This window comes from Schistocerca nitens, chromosome 6, assembly GCF_023898315.1.
Source record: "Schistocerca nitens isolate TAMUIC-IGC-003100 chromosome 6, iqSchNite1.1, whole genome shotgun sequence".
In the NCBI taxonomy this organism is placed as follows: domain Eukaryota; kingdom Metazoa; phylum Arthropoda; class Insecta; order Orthoptera; family Acrididae; genus Schistocerca; species Schistocerca nitens.
In genome coordinates this window covers 734728560-734748736 of record NC_064619.1, presented here as the reverse complement: position 1 = coordinate 734748736, position 20177 = coordinate 734728560, and positions in this window count along the sequence as shown.

The following is a 20177-nucleotide window of genomic DNA, read 5'->3' as shown; positions in this document are numbered from 1 at the left end:
ACAGTATTGCAATTTGTTTTTCCTCTTAAAGGCAAGTCCTGTAATATTGTAAAATGATATGCCAGAAGCATGTGTTTAGTTTCTAATAATTACACAAGATTATAGTTCGTGTGTTATTTTACAGTGTTTTTTTTTAGTTTTTCATAACATTAATGAAATTATTTGTCTTTTTGAATGCATCTTTATGCTATTTGAAATTCACATGCAATTTTGCAGAATTGTGAAACTTTTTGAAACTTGTGAATGGATGGCTTATGATCATGCTATGATAACTGTCGTTCATAAAATATGGACGAAAAAGCATGCACAACTCAGACAGCACAAATTTATCTGCTTCACAATAAACAACCCATTCATATCACGACAGCCACACCAGTCCGAATGTGCAGGCCATTGATGTGAGTGCGCATGCAAGAAATCGGCACTAGTGGAGTGTGACTGGGCATTCTGATCTGCTTTCACATCTGGCACATTGGCCTCCACTTCTGGCTTTATCTACTTTCATGTCCAGGCAATTTGCCTCCACTGTCATAAGTAGTACATTGCAATCTAACAGTGTAAGTGCCCAAGGGTGTATGGTGTCACAAGCTATTTCTAAACTCTGGAGCCTAAGGTTTCCAGGTAGGAGCTCTGGCATGTGCAGTTATCTTAATTATCATGTAACTAACTTTAAATTTTGTAGGGCTCTGTATATGTTACTTGATTAATTAATTAATACAAAACAGTGTGGTGTCAAATGTAATAATATCTTAATTGTGTCTTATCATGTGTAAATGCCAATTAATCTTGCATCCATTCCACAGACTGATGGATCATTGGGTAGAACTGGAGAAAGCAATTGGTATATAAATGGTCCCTTTCTACCTAATAATATGTGCTCAGTCATATTATGGCCATCTGACTGTACAAAAATAAATCTCTTAATGGCGTCATCAACTCAACCAGATGGACTGTTTTGAAAACAAATATATATTCTCAACATACTTTTCCAACTCTACATATCAGCTACTAAAAGAAATAGCAACAGGAACTGGAGGAGTGACATTTGAAGGATATAGTGATGACACAGCAGTACCACTAACTGATGAGCTTTTGGTTTTGTGGCACAAAAACAACTAGGGTCATATGCACCCATGTCAAAACTCTAGGACTCAAAGACAAACAGAGAAGTTAAAAATGACTGCAAATCAATCATAGTCAATGGAAGAGAAGACAGCTAAAAACAGGGAGTGGAGAAAGGTCTATAAAATACACCACAGACAGAGGACTGGAGGTCCAGAACCATAAATTAAATGGCCTTTACCATATTGCTAAAGTGGATAAAAAGTGAAACGTGGTCAATGGGTGTTAACTCTAACAGAAAACACCAATGAGAAAGCAAGTGGTTAAAAAATTGCATTCCTTTAGGAAAATGGTACACCACCAAATGTTGGACACAATGTGCACAAAATGGTGGGGGAGCATCACTTGACAATGGTGATGGCTGAAAAGACACTGCTCAATACACAAGTAAGTTAAAATGAAGGAGGTCTTACAAGCCCATGGGAGCAGATTAATAACACACAGCTTGTTCCCATGAAGGGAGGGCCAGTGGCGATTACAAAGTGAGAGCACCTGCTTACAGATGGCTACACAGAGATAGTTGGAGGGTAAGTAAGAACTAGTAGGCTGAGGAACAACGATTGCAGTCTTAGCAGCAGCGACAGTGGCCCGGTTTCCTATCAGACTGCCATGACCAGAAACTCACACAAACATCACAGTGGCTCCATCAAAAAGGGAGCAGGTGACAGCTTTCCTGGACCTGTTGTGCTAAGGGATGGATGGTGAGCAGCAGAGGCTTTGAAGGTCATTGACAGAGTCAGGGCAGATAATGCAGTTGGAAAGCCTGTGACTCCAGACATACTGTGTGGCCTGATACAGGGCAAACAGCTCTGCTGTAAACACTGAGCAATGTTCTGAAAGCCAATACAAGAAAACGGCACCACCAATGACGGTGGCACACCCAAAGCCACACTCAGTCCAAGAGCCACCAGCGTACACAAAGGTACTATCACAAAATTCCATGCATAGGTTGTGAAACTGAAGGCAATAAAGTCAGGCTGGACTAGTGTACTTATTGAGTGAATGAAGGAGAAGGTGAGGGTGAGTATAGGCCATTGCATGAAGCCAAGGTGGTGAAGAGTTTGCACCCACTGGGAAAGTTGTTCATAGTGTGAAGCTAATCTGCCACAGCAAGAGGCAAAAGCAAACTCCATAAGGTAACAGAGAAGAGGGACACGCCACATACTCGCGATGCAAGGAGACATCAAAGAATGAGGCACACAATAGGTGGCCATGCATGGCAGACAAACGGCATGCATATCTGCTGAGGAGAAAGTCACAACATTAGGACAGCCAAAGTTCAGTAGCTTCTGCATACTGACTTTCAAATGGGCTAGTGTAAAAGGCACCAGTACCAAATGGATCCCACAGTGGTGAATAATATTGAGATGGTGTAAGAGGGATGGATGTGCAGGTGCATAAATGAAACACCCATAATCCAGTATCAAACAAACAAGTGATCAGTACAAATGGAGGAAAGTGGTTCAATCTGCACCCCGGGACATGACATTGAAGATACATAGGGCATTGAGGGACCGTATACTGCAGGCTGCCAGGTAAGACATGTGGGAGGACCAAGAGTGTTTTCTATCTAGCATGGGCCCCAGGAATTTCATAGTTTCAACGAATGGAAGAGCAACAGGCCCAAGATGTAATGATGGTGGAAGAAACCAACTGAGCCATGAGAAATTCATACCAATGATTTTGTCAGTGGAAAAATGAAAGCCAATGTCAATGTTCCATGAGTGAAGATGACAGACATTATCACTGAAGATGCTGCTCAATGACAAGTCCTAGATAACTGCAATAAATGGCAAAATCGTAACTGCAATAAATGGCAAAATCGTAACTGCAATAAATGGCAAAATCGTAACTGCAATAAATGGCAAAATCGTAACTGCAATAAATGGCAAAATCGTAACTGCAATAAATGGCAAAATCGTAACTGCAATAAATGGCAAAATCGTAACTGCAATAAATGGCAAAATCGTAACTGCAATAAATGGCAAAATCATAACTGCAATAAATGGCAAAATCATAACTGCAATAAATGGCAAAATCATAACTGCAATAAATGGCAAAATCATAACTGCAATAAATGGCAAAATCATAACTGCAATAAATGGCAAAATCATAACTGCAATAAATGGCAAAATCATAACTGCAATAAATGGCAAAATCATCAATGAAAAGGGAGCCAGAGATGCCCAGTGGGAGACCGGCTGTTGTAGGGTTAGTAGTGATAGCAAAGAGGAGGACACTTAGGATCAAACTCTGAGGCACACCGTTTTCCTGGATAAAGATGTCGAACAAGGCAGAATCTACATGTACCTTGAAAACTTGGGACTTTTAAAAATTCCTCAAGTAACCAGGGCAAGCAGTCATAGAAACCCCACGTGTAGAGCATACGGAGGATACCAGTCCTCTAGAAGGTATTGTAGCATTTCTCCAAAGCGTAGAACACAGCCACAATCTGGTATTTCTACAGAAAACTTTCTTGACATGGATGGACAAAGTGACAAGATGCTCAATTGCAGAATGGCACACTCAAAATCCACACTGTGCAATGGTAAGTAAATTGCACGACCCAAACCACCATACCAGCCAGGCACGAGTCATATGTCCCATCACATTTCAGACAACTTGTCAGAGAAATGGGGCGGTAGCTAGAAGGAAGGTGTTTGTTCTTATCAGGCTTAGGTATGGGTATGACAGCAGCTTCATGCCAGTTTCTAGGGATGTGCCCTCTGCTTAGATGCACTCCAACATATTAAGCAGAATGTGCTTGCCTGCAAGAGAAAGGTGCTGGAACATCTGAATTCGAACAATGTACGGTTATGAGGCGGAGGATTGGGACGAAGTGAGAGCATGACCTAGCTCCCTGGTAGTAGAGGTGGCATTGTAGCACTCACACTTTGAGAACAGAAATGTATCACCCTCACCTACTCTGCTTGTTTCTGATGAAGGAAGGCAGGGTCACAGAGGAAGGAGCTCAAAATTTCTGCAAAATGGCAGCCCAAGATGTTGGAGATAGCAATAGGGGCTATGATGATCTCATCTGCTACTGTCAGGAAGGAACTTTGCAAATGAATCTTGATCCTGGAGAGCGATCGGATGTTGACCCATATGACAGAAGAGGTAGTGGAACAGTTAAAAGAACTAATGGAAGAAATTTAGCTAGCTTTTTTGCTGTCCCCAGGAACAGAAAACAGTGCATATATATTTTTTTAGGGAATGCATTTTTCCATCAAGGTATGGTGGTTGAAAATGATGAGAGCATGGCTCCATGTGCAAAATGCGCCACAGCAGGCCTCAATCCACCAAGGGACCAGGATACAGAGTGGTATAGATGAAGTGCAAGGAATGCAACATCCTGTGGTGGTAAGGGGAACGTTTGTAAGATATCTCACCTGGTCATCACAACTAGGGAAATAATGTTCCTCAAAGGTAACCAGGGAGGAGTAAAGCATCCAGTTGGCCTTAATAAGCTGCCATTTGGTCACACACAAAGGTAGAATAGGAGTCAGCAAAAGGGTAACACACGGGAAATGGTCACACGAGTGCGTATCAAAGAGATCAGACCACATGAGACAATGGGCAAGTTGGTTGGTGCAGGAGGAGAGCTCCAAATGAAATGAAATGAAATGAATGGAGTCTGAAAGGAATGTGGGTGCTCCTGTGTTACAGCAGAAGGGGTTAAGTTGATTAAGAACATCAGCCAAGAGGGCACCTCTTGGACAGGTTCTGAGAGAACCCCAAAGGGGATGGTGCATATTTAAGTCACTGAGCAGCAGAAACGGTTGAGGTAGCTGCCCCATAAACTGCAGCATGTCTGCCTGGTGATACTGAATGACAAAGGGGTGTAAATGGCACAAAGGGAAATGGTGAAGGAAGGAAGGAAGGAAGGAAGGAAAAGGCGAATTGCAACAGTTTGAAGGCTGTTAGTCAGGGAGATGGGCTGACCATGAATATCATCCTGTACAAGCAGCAGGACTCTCCTGTAAGATGAAATGCTGACCTAGGACGGGAGGGGAAGTTGTCATTAAAACAAACCTGGAATAAATGTGGGAGCTCAAAGCAATCGTGAAGGCGCAATTATGTTTCCTAAAGGCAGATAATAAGTTGGTGCTAGCCGTAAATTCTCTCTGTTAGATTGAAAACCATGAACATTCCATTGGAGGAGAATCGTGACAAGGAAAAAATGAACACAAGCCTTCGAAGACTACAGAGCACAGAGGCAGGATCATCCTGCTCCTCGACATCTACAGAATCATCGGCATGTTTCTGCTGTCTGCCTGTGGAGTCCAGGGCAGAGTGATGCTCGGTGTTGCGCACTGGTGACATGGATGTTGGCCGTGCAAGGGTATCATGTGGTGACACCACTGAAGGGGAAAACTCATTTGCCTTTCTTTGACTACTTCTAGCTTTTTCATTTAGCAAATGGAGGCTTGAGTCGGTTGGCTGGAGAGTCTTGGGAAGTCTTTGCAGGAGTATTCCTTCTGTCCTTTCTGGCCTGCTGGTTGTGTAGTTGATGACTATGCCCCCACAAGGAGAGCGTTTGGTGGCGTTTTACACAGCCAGACAGGGAGAAGAGGATGCTACTATTATGCTGGGTGATTTTACAGTAGTGATGCTAAATTTTGAAGCTGCATGTCTGCTCGGCCATGTCCTTCACGGAGTGAAATGTCACAACAACAGTACTGTAGATGCCAGGAGATAGAACACAGAGTTTCTGACTAGTTGACAACTTACAAGTGACTGGGTAAGGCCCTTTCTCCTTCACCCGGGTCTCCCATATAGCCCACTCATCAAGATACATGGTACAAATGCAGGAGGCAGAGGCAAGGTCACCATTGCAGTTCACGTAGCAGGGAGGAGGTGGACAATCACCCTCGTGAGCATCCCTACCACAGGTTACACATTTGGCTGGGTGCCAACAGGACTCTCGAGTGTGGTTGTAATGATGACACTGGTAGCAGCACATCAGGTATGGAATATATGTTCTGACTGATAACTTCATAACCTGCTTTGATCTTTGATGGAAGAACCACTCTATCAAAAGTGAGAAACAGGGTGAGTGTGGGTGTGGGATCTCTCCCACCAACACCAGCATTTCTGAACCACAATACATCCTATGTTCCCATAACCCTACTTGCGTCATTAGTCACTGTCCTCATCCATCCACCCCATCCATAGTCCCATTCCAGAACTACACAACTGTTAATCCACCATGACACCTAGTCATTTCATTTCTCTCCTTTTCCGCTATTTCCCACCTCCCCACTTCTCACCAACCTGCCATCTGACTTGCAGGACTTCACTGTCTGTGTGTGCATGCGAGTGGTGCACTCACGCACACACATATGAGTGTCTAGTGTTGACAAAGACCTTAATGGCTGAAAGCTTTAATTGTGAGAGTCTTTTGCTGAGCCTATCTGTGTCTCAGCATGTCTGCTATATGGTGAGAGGCAACTTTCCTTCTCATAATAAGCTCAAACATTTGACTTCCTTATCTCAGTCCTCACTTGTTTCTTCCATTTTATATTTTGATTTCCAACATTATGCTCAGATATTTAAATGATGTGACTGTGTCAAGCAGGACACTACTAATGCTGTATCCAAGCATTACAGGTTTGTTTTTCCTAGTCATCTGCAGTGACTCACATTTTTATTATCAGCTGCCATTTGTCACACCAACTAGAAATTATGTCCATGTCATCTTGCATCATCCTATACTCACCCATCTTTGATGACTTGCAGCCTGTGCCCAATGAGACTTTATGTTGACCAAGCAGTTAAGGAAACCCCATATATATTTGGAGTAGGAATGTCCACATGCAAGCCAAACACCATTGGCTGGGTGGGGGGGGAATCCAAATCAGTGTACATGAATAGCTAAATTTTCTAAGCTCACCATAAATATGTCCTCCAGAGACTACGTAACACAATTCAGCAAGTTCATACGAGTGGGGGCTGAGGTGGTACTTTGCAGCCCTTTCATCTGGTGTAGCTTTTTGGCCACTTGAAATCATGTTGACATATTTATCAATCCATGCCATCCTCTGCTGTGCCTAGCGACCTCACTGGATGTATTTATGACTACACTGATTGATCCATCTTACATCCAGTGGAATAATAAGGAACCTCATTTAATAATTGTAGCAAGAGATACATCACAGATATTGGTCTAACCTACAGTCAAAGGCAACAAACATGGTTGTGAGTGACACTTCGTTTCATAATAATTACGAACATGGGACTCTACACCTAACTTTTTTCTCTACTGTATGTCTTTCATGTCTTCCATGACTTATCAACCAGCAAGATTCTTTTCTTTCTATTTGCTATGTTTATGACTAACACTAATGATATTCCAAAGAGTATGCTGCATCCCATTTTAACAAAGTTCATTGTGGCACATGCCTGCTTATTTCAGGCAATAAATCAAACTGTTTGTTAACCTGAACTTCCAATATGATTTCTGTATTTATTTCCTTTTACTTGTCACTTCTTACCCTTTCCCAGTTCCCATCATGTTTTCCTTCAGCAGCCTATCCAATTCAAGCTACATGATTACTAGTTTTGCATAATGTACACTAATACTTGTCCTCTTCTCTCTCCTACCTAACCCACAGTTATGTGGGAGAGCATCATCAAGTACTTTATTGCTACTTGTGACCAAACTCACAAACTGATCCATAATCATTCCAAGTCTTATTAAAGAGGTGCCTATATTATACCAATAGCTACATTTACAAAGAACATTAATTCTTGAGTAACAGAAGAAACACACAAACTGCCATGCAGGTAACATTACAACATTGCAAAGACAAGCACTAAACAGCACTTAGAAATGCCATGCAAACACCATTATCTACAGGCAGACATGTTTTCATATCTAGGAATATAAATACAAATGTCAGTAAGAATATACGATCAGCAAATGACCTGCAAACTCAGTAATATGGTGCTGTGATCAACATACTGGACACTCTGTCAAGATGACAGCAGTTTTCTCTCTGCCTGGCTATCCAGACTTAGGTGTTCTATAACTTCCCCTAAAACACTCTAGGCAAGTACAAGCCTGACTTTCTTACCCATCCTCTCTCAGTCCAAGATAGAGTTCAATTTCAAATGGCACAGGATATTCAACCCTAGTCTGCTTTCATTCCTTTCTCCCTCCCTTACTTCTTATCTTAACTGAATACCCACCTCTAACAATATACTACTACTTCTAGCAGTGACTCACATGTCACACTTCCACACTTAAGGATTTTTTTGGTGTGAAGATGCCTAAATGGTTAAATGAAGAGACTAGATCTTTGTACAATCCTGCCCAGTCTTTATATAACTATACCACCCTAGAGAAGTCCAAAATTCATGTCTCATTAAACTCAATAAACTCATTTTAATAATGGAAGCAGCCAAACCACTATGGAAGCTACAGCAGCAAAATACGGAAGTCACCAGAGGCCTGTTGAGATCTACAAAAATTGTGTCCCAGTGGTGGATTTAAAAACCAGAAAAGAATCTGCCCATATGTGGCACGTAATTCACTGTCAGGTTTGAAATAAAATGTCCCTGGCAAATTGTGGCATGCACCCCAAGACTCTTTCAGTGAGGATATTTTCACAATCACTGTTAATATGCTGTGCAACAGGTCTGTGAATGGTATAGCATTCCAAGGAGACATTAAAGAGGATAGAGCCACTTTTTAAATGACTGTTCCAGAGGACACTATTTGCTTTTTACTTCTCTCTATCTTCTATAAAATATATCTTACAATCTTGTTTTGATTACTAGACATACTCAAATCTGTTTTGAAATAGGGCTCACTCCTTCACATCCAATGAAAAACAGGTACCTGACAATATTTCACTATATATATGTAATACTACTAATTTATATAAGGATAACCACTAGTGGAGCTAAATAACTGAGCCACATGAAAAACACGTTACATAGAAGTGCTCAAACTGAGGGTTTTTTTTTTTTTTTTTTTTTTTTACGGCCGATGACCGCAAACAATAGTTTATAATGCTATTCAATGACACTCAAGTCTTGCATAGGCTTTGCTACAGTTTTAAAATGTGTTTCATTTTAGAATACATTAAAGGATATGTATCCTTGATAATTAAAATAGGAAATTACAATTTTGTTGTAAACCACACATTAGACTCTATATTTTTGGAATTGTGTAACTTTATTCTCATCAGTCATTTGTATATATTTTTGGGTTGTTCCAAATTGGAAGTTTTTTAATATTTTGAATCGTTTATTTCATCACCACCTCTATGATAATTGCATATGGACTGCAAGCTGACTGTTATGCTTCCAACACAATGGTTTCACCCTGAGGGTTTGCCCACCCTTGGCCCACAGGTGGGTCTCCACTAGAGTGTACTTATGAATACCACAAGGACATCAATGTTATGAACACGATACAGTATACAAACAGTTTGTTAATACGTGAATAGTTAGATGTACCACCAAGGGGAACCAGCAATATGTCTGAGCAGCACAAACATCAGGTAACAGAGGTCACTGCTATCAAGAAAACACGTTCCACCCACATGTCATTTGGTTATGTACATGTTTTCACCTGCTGAAAATGTGCTGGCTAAATCTCATAGTCACAAACCTCAACTAGAAAAGACCAGCCAAGATGCTCCATTCTACACCAAATTGTCACTGCACTGCATCATGGTATACTACACAGTATCTACGAAGCTGCGAGCAAGGTGTACATCATGGAGGCATATGTGAACAGACCGCAAGTAGAGTTGGTAAAGGGAAGGACTCCAATTCGGAGAGAAGGGACCACACGAAAACTGCAATCGTTAGCCCTGATCTGGGCTGCCGATACGGGAGATGGAATGCCGTGGGCAGCAAAAGGAGATCATATCTAACTGGCGAGCAGTTGCGCACATCTGATCTGCAGGGAAGGGGCTCCAGCCTCCACCAGTACGCTGGTTGGTCACCGGACTCGTCCTAAAAGCTCCTGTCGCTGATCAAACCCCACAGTGGTTCACAGGGTCGAGTAAATGCACTGCTGAAGGCACTGTCAAACCATAAACCACACTCCAATAGTCAGTACGAGATTGAACAAGGGCATTGTAGAGCTGCAGCAGCGTACAGCGATCTGCATACCAATTGGTGTTGCTCAAGCAATGGAGGGCATTGAGGTGCTGCCACCACTTCTGCTTAAGCTGATGAAGATGAGAGGGCAAAGTAAATCGAGTGTCGAAAACCAGACCTACGAATTGATATGTCTCCACTACACTGAGTGCATCATCATTAAGATAAAGTGTCAGTTCCGGATGAAAGGTATGATGCAGACAGAAGTGCATGACACACGACTTTGCTGCTGAAAACTGGAAGTCGTTGGCTACAGCCCATGACCGCAGCTTGTGGATGGCTCCCTGGAGGTACCGCTCAGCTAAAACAGTACTGGAGCACCAATTCAAAACGCACAAGTTGTCTGCATACAGAGAAGGTGAGATGGAGAGTGCGATACCCGCTGTTGGACCGTTAATGACCAATAAAAATAGGGAGACACTCAATACAGAGCCCTGTGGCCTGGATATGGATGGAACTATGGGAATCAACAACTTGGACACGGAAATTATGGAGCAGTAGGAAGTTTTGGATTAAAATTGGGAGTGGTCCCCGGAGACCCCACTCACAATATGTGGCAAGGATATGACTTCGGTAAGTCATGTCGTATGCTTTATTTAAGTCAAAAAAGACAGCAATCAGGTGTTGGCATCTGAAAAAGGCTGTTTGGATGGCAGACTCTATTGACAAAAGTTGTCAGTGGTAGAACGGCCCTGGCGGAAGCCACCCTGACATGGAGCCAGCAATCCACATGACTCCAGGGCCCAACCCAACCGCCAACATAACATACATTCTTGCAGCTTACAAGGAAGGTTGGTGAGGGTTATGGGCCAATAGCTATCCACATCAAGAGGGTTTTTACAAGGGTTTAAGCACTGGAATGATTGTGCTCTCCCACCACTGCCATGGAAAGACACCATCACAACAAAGACTTTGAAGATGATGAGAAGATGTCGCTTGTAGTCAGATGAGAGATGTTTAAACATCTGGCTTTGGATGTGATCAGGCCCAGAAGCTGTGTCGAGGAAATGTGCAAGGGCACTGAGGAGCTCCCACTCTGTAAATGGTGTGTTTTAGGATTCAATGCAGCATGTAGTGAATGAGAGGATGTTCCCTTCCAGCTTCCGTGTGAAAGTGGATGGATAGTTCTCTGGCACAGGACTCGGCACAAGGCTCAGCAATCGTGTTTGTGTCAGTACAAAATTCGCCATTTATGGTAACAGCTGTTGTGGCCTGGTACCTGAAAAGACGTTAGATCTCTGCCCAGACTTGGGATCGCGCCGTGTGGCACCCGATGGTTGAGACGTATCTCTCCCAATACTACTACTTCTGTTGCTTAATAAGCTAGTGTACACGTACACACCAATACACCTCAATTGCTTCAGCAACTTCTGGCGACCACCAAGGGACTGACTTTTGCCTCAGGCACCCTATAGAGCGAGGGACTGTATTTTCTGTTGCAGAAACAATTGTGCTGGTCACTTGCTCAACCATCACTTCGATGTGACTATGTGGCATAGATTCGGTGGTGACAGCAGAGGTGAAAGTTCCTCAGTCGGCCTCGTTCAAAGCCCATCTGGGCATGTGTCCATGTGCCTGACACTGGGGCAGTGACTGGATGATGGGGAAGTGGTCACTACCACACAGGTCTTCATGTCCTCTCCATTGGATAGATGGGAGAAGTCCTGGGCTGCAAATTCATAAATCAATGGCCGAGTAACTACCATGAGCCACACTGAAATGTGTAGGGGGCCCAGTACTTAAGAGGCAGACATCGAATTGCAACAGTCAAGTTTCATTATCTCTGCCTTGGCCAGTTAGCATGGCCCACCCCACAAGGGGTTATGGACATTTAAATCCCCCTGAAGTAGGAAAGGTTTAGGGAGTTAATCAATCATTGCAGCTAAAATGTTGAGGTGTACTGCAACATCTTGAGGAAGATATAGTCTGAAGACAGTTATTTCCTGCATCATCCTAATTGTGACATCCACAGCATCAAGAGGGGGTTTGAAGCACACATTTACTACACTCCGAGTTTAGGACTTAAACGCAAACTCCACCAGTCATTCTATTATAGTCACTACGGTTCCTGTGATATCCCTTATAGACACGCAGGGCAGGGATCCACATTGCTGTGAACCAGGTTTCCTGTGGGGCAATGCAGATACTAGGTGTAAAGTTTAACAGTTGCCGTACCTCAGGCAGGAGGTGGACAAACCACCGCAATTCCACTGGAGGATGACATCATGAGCCTGGGAGGCATGGAGCATTCAATGAGGCAGTTTACGACTGAGGCACCTGCTGCCACCGATTTATTGCCCGAGCAGATTATCCATTGTGTCTGAGGGTCTGGCAAGATCTAGGTCCTCAGTGGACACCAAAATCTCCACCCCATCCTCAGCCGCAGAGCTTATAGGTAGCAGAGGTGTTGGTGCCACCACAATTTCCTTGGTCTTAGGCATTTTATTTTTGGATTTCTCTCGCTGCTCCTTAGGTTTCGTAGGCTGGGAGGACTTCACTGGCTCAGTATACAGGACTGAGGATGAGTGTGAAGCCGTATGACCAGCTGCTTTTGGTATCTTCAGCCACTCGTGGTTGTTGTCTTTCCCACTAGAAGAAACCTGGGAAGGGAGGGTCACAAAGGACACCTTCCTAGCTAGTGTAGCTGAAGAACACTTCTCCGGAATAGAAGTGGTGAAGTATGCCCCCGATGGTTGGGGGAATGGGGGGGGGGGGGGGTTGCTGCTGAATTAGTTCGCGCAGGTGCAACAGGGAGGGAATTGCCCCACCATCAAGGAAGCAGGTGTAGTCTTCCAGCTCTGAGTGATGACAAGGGTTGGCATAGCTGATGGTGCCAGAACCGTTGTAGCAGCAGTGTAAGGTGATGTCATATGCACAGGATACAGGAGTTAAAATTTTCTCTTTGCCTCAGTGTAGGTCAGTCTGTGCAGGGCCTTGTACTAGACAATTTTCCTTTCTTTCTGAAGAATCCTGCAGTCAGGTGAGCAAGGTGCATGGTTCTATCAACAGATGACACAGATAGGAAGCGGGGGCAAGGAGTACTGGGATGTGATGGGCATCTGGTATCTCGGCATGTGATGCTGGATGTACTGCGGGAAGACATATGGCCAAACTTCCAGCACTTAAATCACCACATCTGGGGAGGGATACAGGGTAGACCATCACCTTGACCTTCTTGGGCAATGTATCACCCTCAAAGCCCAAGATGAAGGCACCACTGGCAACCTGATTATCCTTCTGACCATGGTGGACACACTGGACGAAATGTACACTTCACCGCTCTAAATTGGCATGCAGCTCATCGTCGGACTGCAAAAGAAGGTCTCTGTATAATATGATACCCTGGACCATATTTAAACTCTTATGTGGCGTGAGGGTTACAGAAACATCCCCCAGCTTGTCGCAAGTGTGAAACTCCTGTGCCTGGTCAGAGGATGATGTTTTAATCAAGACTGACCCAGATCTCATTTTGGACAAGCCCTACACATCCCTGAACTTGTCCTCTAAATGCTCAACATAAAATTGAGGCTTCATCATAATGAAAGAATCCCCATCAGCTCTAATGTACAACGTACCGGGGCAAATAAGATCTGCTGCCATCTTTAGCCTGACGTTCCTCCCATTGAGTGGCTAGTGAGGGGAATGATTTGGCGTCATACTCCTGTGCATTGAACTGAGGTCGTGATCACTTAGAGACTGCTGGTGTTTCACCACCATCAAGAGATCATGGACTATGCTTCATCATGTGTCATCCTCCATGATGCCACCCACTCCGACCAAGGACCCTCCCCATGGACACCACCCAGCCGCTGCAAAGGCCACCTGACAGGATGGCCATTGCCGGGAGTCCCGATGCCCCATGGAAATGGGCATCTACTCCTTGGAATACGTGGGGAGTTAACGGTGCAGGCATCAGCAGAGCAATCCTTGTGTGGTCAGGGGGCTACAACCAACAGGGTACATGGCGGCCCCACCACAACGAACTGGCTACTGTGCTGGGTATCAGGTGCAAAGAAGTCCATGGTCATCATCAATGCAGAAATCGACACTGCAAAGTGCATGGTGGAATTGCATCCAGGAAGGTGTCCTTGCCCAAGAGATGGAGAATGGTCATGACTGCTATGTGATGATGAGAAAGTGGGCTAAAGATCTCAATGCACATTGGACACCATGCACCTTGTAAAGGCCTTCCCCTGTTGGCTCACTCTTCAGGATAATTTTGAAGAATGGAGGTCAAACCTTACAGGGGACCATTACATGAAGGCCAAAAGGTGTGAAACTCTTTAGTTGCTCTTATGACAGGTGTATTCTAATCCCCGGACCCACAGGGGTGAAAATTGTAAGAGTGAGCAAAATATAATACAGAAACCTAGGTGCTAGTTCATTTAGGAACTATGCTGTTCAAATGTCTCTAATGCAGTTAAATTTTTACATCAATATTTGCTATGATATGGAGACAAATGGTGGATTGCATACCTGTTATACCTGTTCAGTGAATTGAACCTATTTTGCAGAAACACCACCCAGAACTAACATGTAATTGTCGATTATTCTTTTTTCCTGATTATTGATTTTTCAAGCTGATTTCACATTTTTTAACCTAGATGTTCAGAGAAATAATAATTTAAAAGTGATCATTTTACAAATACATACCTCATGTGCTTGTACTGAATTAATACTTTATATATCTGTGTGTGGTAGCATCTGCACCTTTGTGCGTGTTGATAAAAAATGCTGCTGATAGAAAAACATGTTCTTCAGTAATGTAGTGACTACTGGGTTAGCCTCCAAAATGGAAATAGTGTCATATCTACGCACTGTATTTGTGGTGTCACCGCTAGACACCACACTTGCTAGGTGGTAGCTTAAATCGGCCGTGGTCCATTAGTACATGTCGGACCCGCGTGTCGCCACTGTGTGATCGCAGACCGAGCGCCACCACATGGCAGGTCTCGAGAGACGTACTAGCACTCGCCCCAGTTGTACGGACGACATTGCTAGCGACTACACGTACGAAGCTTTTCTCTCAATTGCCGAGAGACAGTTAGAATAGCCTTCAGCTAAGTCCATGGCTACAACCTAGCAAGGCGCCAATTGTATCAGTGCATGTATCTTACAAGTCTCATTTGTATAGTCAAGAGAGATGTATCACAAGGAGTGATTAAAAGTTAAGTATATTCCAAAGCTACGTATTTTCTTTATAGCAGTCATAACGTATCCTGTTCCAGACTTTTTTTTTTTTTTTTGTGGTTTTAGGGCGCACAACGTCAACGGTCATTAGCGCCCAGACTACTTTAGGAATGCACCACGAGTCACAAGTTTAAAACAGCAACAAAACGGAAAACACGATGAAAGACATACTGACAGGCATAGGATTAAAAAAGAAAACAACATAATCAAATGTCCTTTGAGAGGGTTGTCAAATTGATAAAATGAAGAACGCGAGCAGCTGCTCGTGGGTCATCCGCTAAAATGGCTTCTACAGTACATGGCAGGCCAATATCGAGACGTAGGGTGTTAAAATTCGGACACGACGTTAAAATGTGGCGGACCGTCAGCAATTGCCCACATGGGCAGAACGGCGCCGGCGCAGCCGTCAGCAGATGGCGATGGCTGAACCGGCAGTGGCCAATTCGCAACCGGGCCAAAACTACCTCCTCCCGCCGAGAAGGGCGTGAGGAGGACGTCCAAGCCACGGGTAGAGCTTTCAAGGCCCGAAGCTTGTTGTCTGAAAGTGCAGCCCAAGCGGCATGCCACAGCGAGACAATGCGCCGACAAATTACCCTGCTACAATCTGACGAAGGGACACCACAAGAAGCTGTCCGAGGCTGGAGGACCGCAGCCTTGGCCGCGGCATCTGCAGCTTCGTTCCCAGGGATACCGACATGGCCAGGAATCCACATAAAGCTAACCGGAGAACCGACGTCCACCAGCTGCTGAAGAGAGCATTGGATCCGGTGCACGAAAGGGTGAACCGGGTACGGATCACCGAGGCTCTGGATAGCGCTCAGGGAATCGGAGCAGATGACATATGCAGAATGTCGTTGGCGCAGATGTAAAGGACAGCCTGGTAGAGGGCAAAGAGCTCAGCTGTGAATACCGAACAATGGCCATGGAGCCGATATTGGAAACTTTGTGCCCCGACAATAAAAGAACACCCGACCCCGTCATTGGTCTTAGAGCCATCTGTATAAATGAAGGTCATATTAATGAACTTCGAACAAAGTTCGACAAAACGGGAGTGATAGACTGAATCGGGGGTAACCTCCTTCGGGAGCGAGCAGACGTCAAGGTGGACGCGAACCTGAGCCTGGAACCAAGGTGGCGTGTGGCTCTCGCCCACTCGAAAGGTTGCAGGGAGTGAAAAATTAAGGTGTTGAAGGAGGCGACGAAAGCGAACTCCAGGGGGTAGCAGGGCAGAGACATACAACCCGTATTGACTGTCGAGAGAGTCATCAAAAAAGGAACGATAAGATGGGTGGTCAGGCATTGCCAGTAGCCGACAGGCATACCGACAAAGCAGTATATCGCGCCGGTAGGTGAGTGGCAACTCACCAGCGTCAGCATGAAGACTCTCGACGGGACTAGTATAAAACGCTCCGATCGCAAGTCGTAAACCCCGATGTTGTATGGAGTTGAGGCGGCGTAAGATGGATGGCCGTGCAGAGGAGTATACGAAGCTCCCATAATCCAGCTTGGAGCGGACGATCGACCGATATAGGCGAAGGAGGACGGTTCGATCCGCTCCCCACGACATACCACTGAGAACACGGAGGACATTGAGAGAACGGGTACAACGGGCAGCCAAATAAGACACATGTGGAGACCAACTAAGTTTCCTGTCAAATGTAAGACCTAAAAATTTTGTTGTCTCCACGAATGGGAGAGCAACGGGACCAAGTCGTAAAAACGGTGGGAGGAATTCTTTGTAGCGCCAGAAGTTAATACAGACCGTCTTCTCGGCAGAAAAACGGAAGCCATTGGCGACACTCCACGAGTAAAGACGGTCAAGAGAACGCTGAAGACAGCGCTCCAGGAAACACGTACGCTGCGCGCTGCAATAGATGGTAAAATCGTCCACGAAAAGGGAGCCTGATACATCAGCTGGGAGGCAATCCATTATTGGATTGATCGCTATGGCGAAGAGAGCGACGCTCAAAACTGAGCCCTGTGGTACCCCATTCTCCTGGCGAAAGGTGTCTGACAGGACAGAACCCACACGTACCCTGAACTGTCGATCCATTAAAAAGGAACGAATAAAAAGAGGGAGGCGACCGCGAAGACCCCATGTATGCATGGTGCGGAGAATGCCCGCCCTCCAACAGGTGTCGTAAGCCTTCTCCAAATCAAAGAACACAGCCGCGGTCGGGCGCTTCCGCAAGAAGTTATTCATAATGAAGGTCGACAAGGTAACCAGATGGTCAACAGCAGACCGGCGCCTACGAAATCCACATTGTACATTGGTAAGTAGGCGTCGAGACTCGAGCAGCCAAACCAATCGAGAGTTAACCATTCGCTCCATCACTTTACAGACACAGCTGGTAAGCGAGATGGGTCGATAACTGGAGGGTAAGTGCTTGTCCTTCCCCGGCTTAGGAATTGGGACAACAATAGACTCGCGCCAGCATGCGGGAACATGTCCCTCAATCCAGATGCGATTGTAAGTACGAAGAAGAAAACCTTTACCCGCAGGAGAAAGGTTCTTCAGCATCTGAATATGAATAGAATCAGGCCCTGGAGCGGAGGACCGTGATCGGCCAAGTGCGTTGTCGAGTTCCCGCATGGTGAATGGGGCATTATAACTTTCACGATTCGAGGAGCGGAAGTTAGGTGGCCTAGCCTCCTCTGCCTGTTTGCGGGGGAGGAAGGCAGAGTGGTAATGAGCGGAGCTCGAAACCTCTGCGAAAAAGCGGCCGAAGGCATTGGAGACAGCCTCAGGGGCCACAAGGACGTCATTCGCGACCGTCAAGCCAGAAACTGGTGAGTGGACCTTAGTGCCAGATAGCCGGCGCAGGCTACCCCAGACAACAGAAGAAGGAGTAAAACTGTTGAAGGTGCTTGTGAAAGCAGCCCAGCTGGCTTTCTTGCTTTCTTTAATAATATGACGACACTGTGCATGTAATCGTTTATAATTGACAATTCGCCACTGTAGGGTGGCGTTTAAAGGCGCATAAAGCACGTCGACGAGCACGTAGAGTGTCTCTACATGCTGCGGTCCACCAGGGGACCGGTACGCGACGTGGAGAAGAAGTAGGGTGAGGGATGGAATATTCAGCAGCAGAGAGAATGACTTCCGTGAGGTGTGCGACCTGACTATCGCAGCTTGGGAATGTTTGATCCTGAAAGGTCGCCCTTGAAGAGAAGAGCCCCCAGTCTGCTTTGGAGATGTTCCAACTAGATGAGCATGGAGAGGGGGTATGCTGCAGGAGATGGATAACACACGGGAAGTGGTCGCTCGAATATGTATCAGAAAGAGCATACCACTCGAACCGGCGTGCAAGTTGGGGAGTACATGTAGAGAGATCTAAATGGGAATAGGTGTGAGATGTATCCGAAAGAAAAGTAGGGGCGCCAGTATTGAGGCAGACGAGATTGAGCTGGTTGAAAAGGTCTGCTAACAGGGAGCCCCTCGGGCAGGATGCTGGAGAGCCCCAAAGGGGATGGTGGGCATTGAAGTCTCCAGTTAACAAAAATGGTGCAGGTAGCTGAGCAATTAGTTGCATCATGTCTGCCCTGGTAACGGCAGACGACGATGGAGTGTAAACGGTACAAATGGAAAATGTAAAAGTGGGGAGAGTAATGCGGATGGCAACTGCCTGCAGGCCGGTGTGCAACGTGATGGGATCGTAGTAAATATCATCCCGGACCAGCAACATAACCCCTCCATGAGCTGGGATACCTACCACAGGGGGTAGGTCAAAACGCACAGAGGTGTAGTGTGCCAAGGCAATTTGATCGCATGGGCGTAGCTTCGTTTCCTGGAGGGCTACGACGAGCGGACGGTGCAAGCGAAGCAGCAACTTCAAGTCCCCTCGGCTGGAGCGAATGCTGCGAATATTCCAGTGAATAAGTGCCATCGTAAGAAAAACAGGAAGATGAAAGAAGGGGTCACCTCGAAGGCCGCTGAGGGCCTGGCTTCGAGCGAGCACTGCCGCCGCTATCAGTAGGCGGACAGTCATCGTCCATTGGGTCTATAGGTTCATCGGCCATCTTGGGAAGATGGCCGGGAGGGGGAGCTTCCTCCGCCGGTGAACGGCCAGATGTTCGGCTACCAGCGGTGCGGCCAGGCGAAAGGGATGACGGCCTGGGGCGGCAACCGCTGGGTGGCGCAGGAGAAGAAATGCGCCGTGGCGGAGAAGGAGAACTGTGCTTCCTATTAGCCTTCTTAGATGGTCGTTTGGTGGAAGTACCGGACGAAGGCTGGGAGGTCGAGGTACGTAGGAAGTCTGCACGTGACGGTTCCTTCTTGAAGGCCCGTGCATCTGACTTCTGGGTCTTCGTCTTAGCAGAAGCTGATGAAGGGGCTGGTGTCTGTGGGGTGATGGGACGAAGAGGAGACGTCGACCGCGCGATCTTAGCACTGGCCGAACGGACGACCGTGGTGCTGAAGGTCAGATCGCAGGTCTGGGTTGCCACCTCCCTGGTAGTCCGAGGAGAGGCGAGGACAGTACTGTATTTCCCCGCTGGGAGCAGCGTGGGCTTCCTGCTAGCCAATAGCTTGCGAGCAGCCGAGGTGGACACTTTCTCTTTGACCCGAATTTCTTGGATACAGCGTTCTTCCTTATAGACAGGACAGTCGTGGGAGGATGCAGCATGGTCACCCTGACAGTTCACACAACGAGGAGACGGAGGTGGACAGTCACCCTCATGGGCATCCCTGCCACAAGTGACACAATTAGCCGCATTGGAACAAGATTGGCGAGTGTGATTGAAACGCT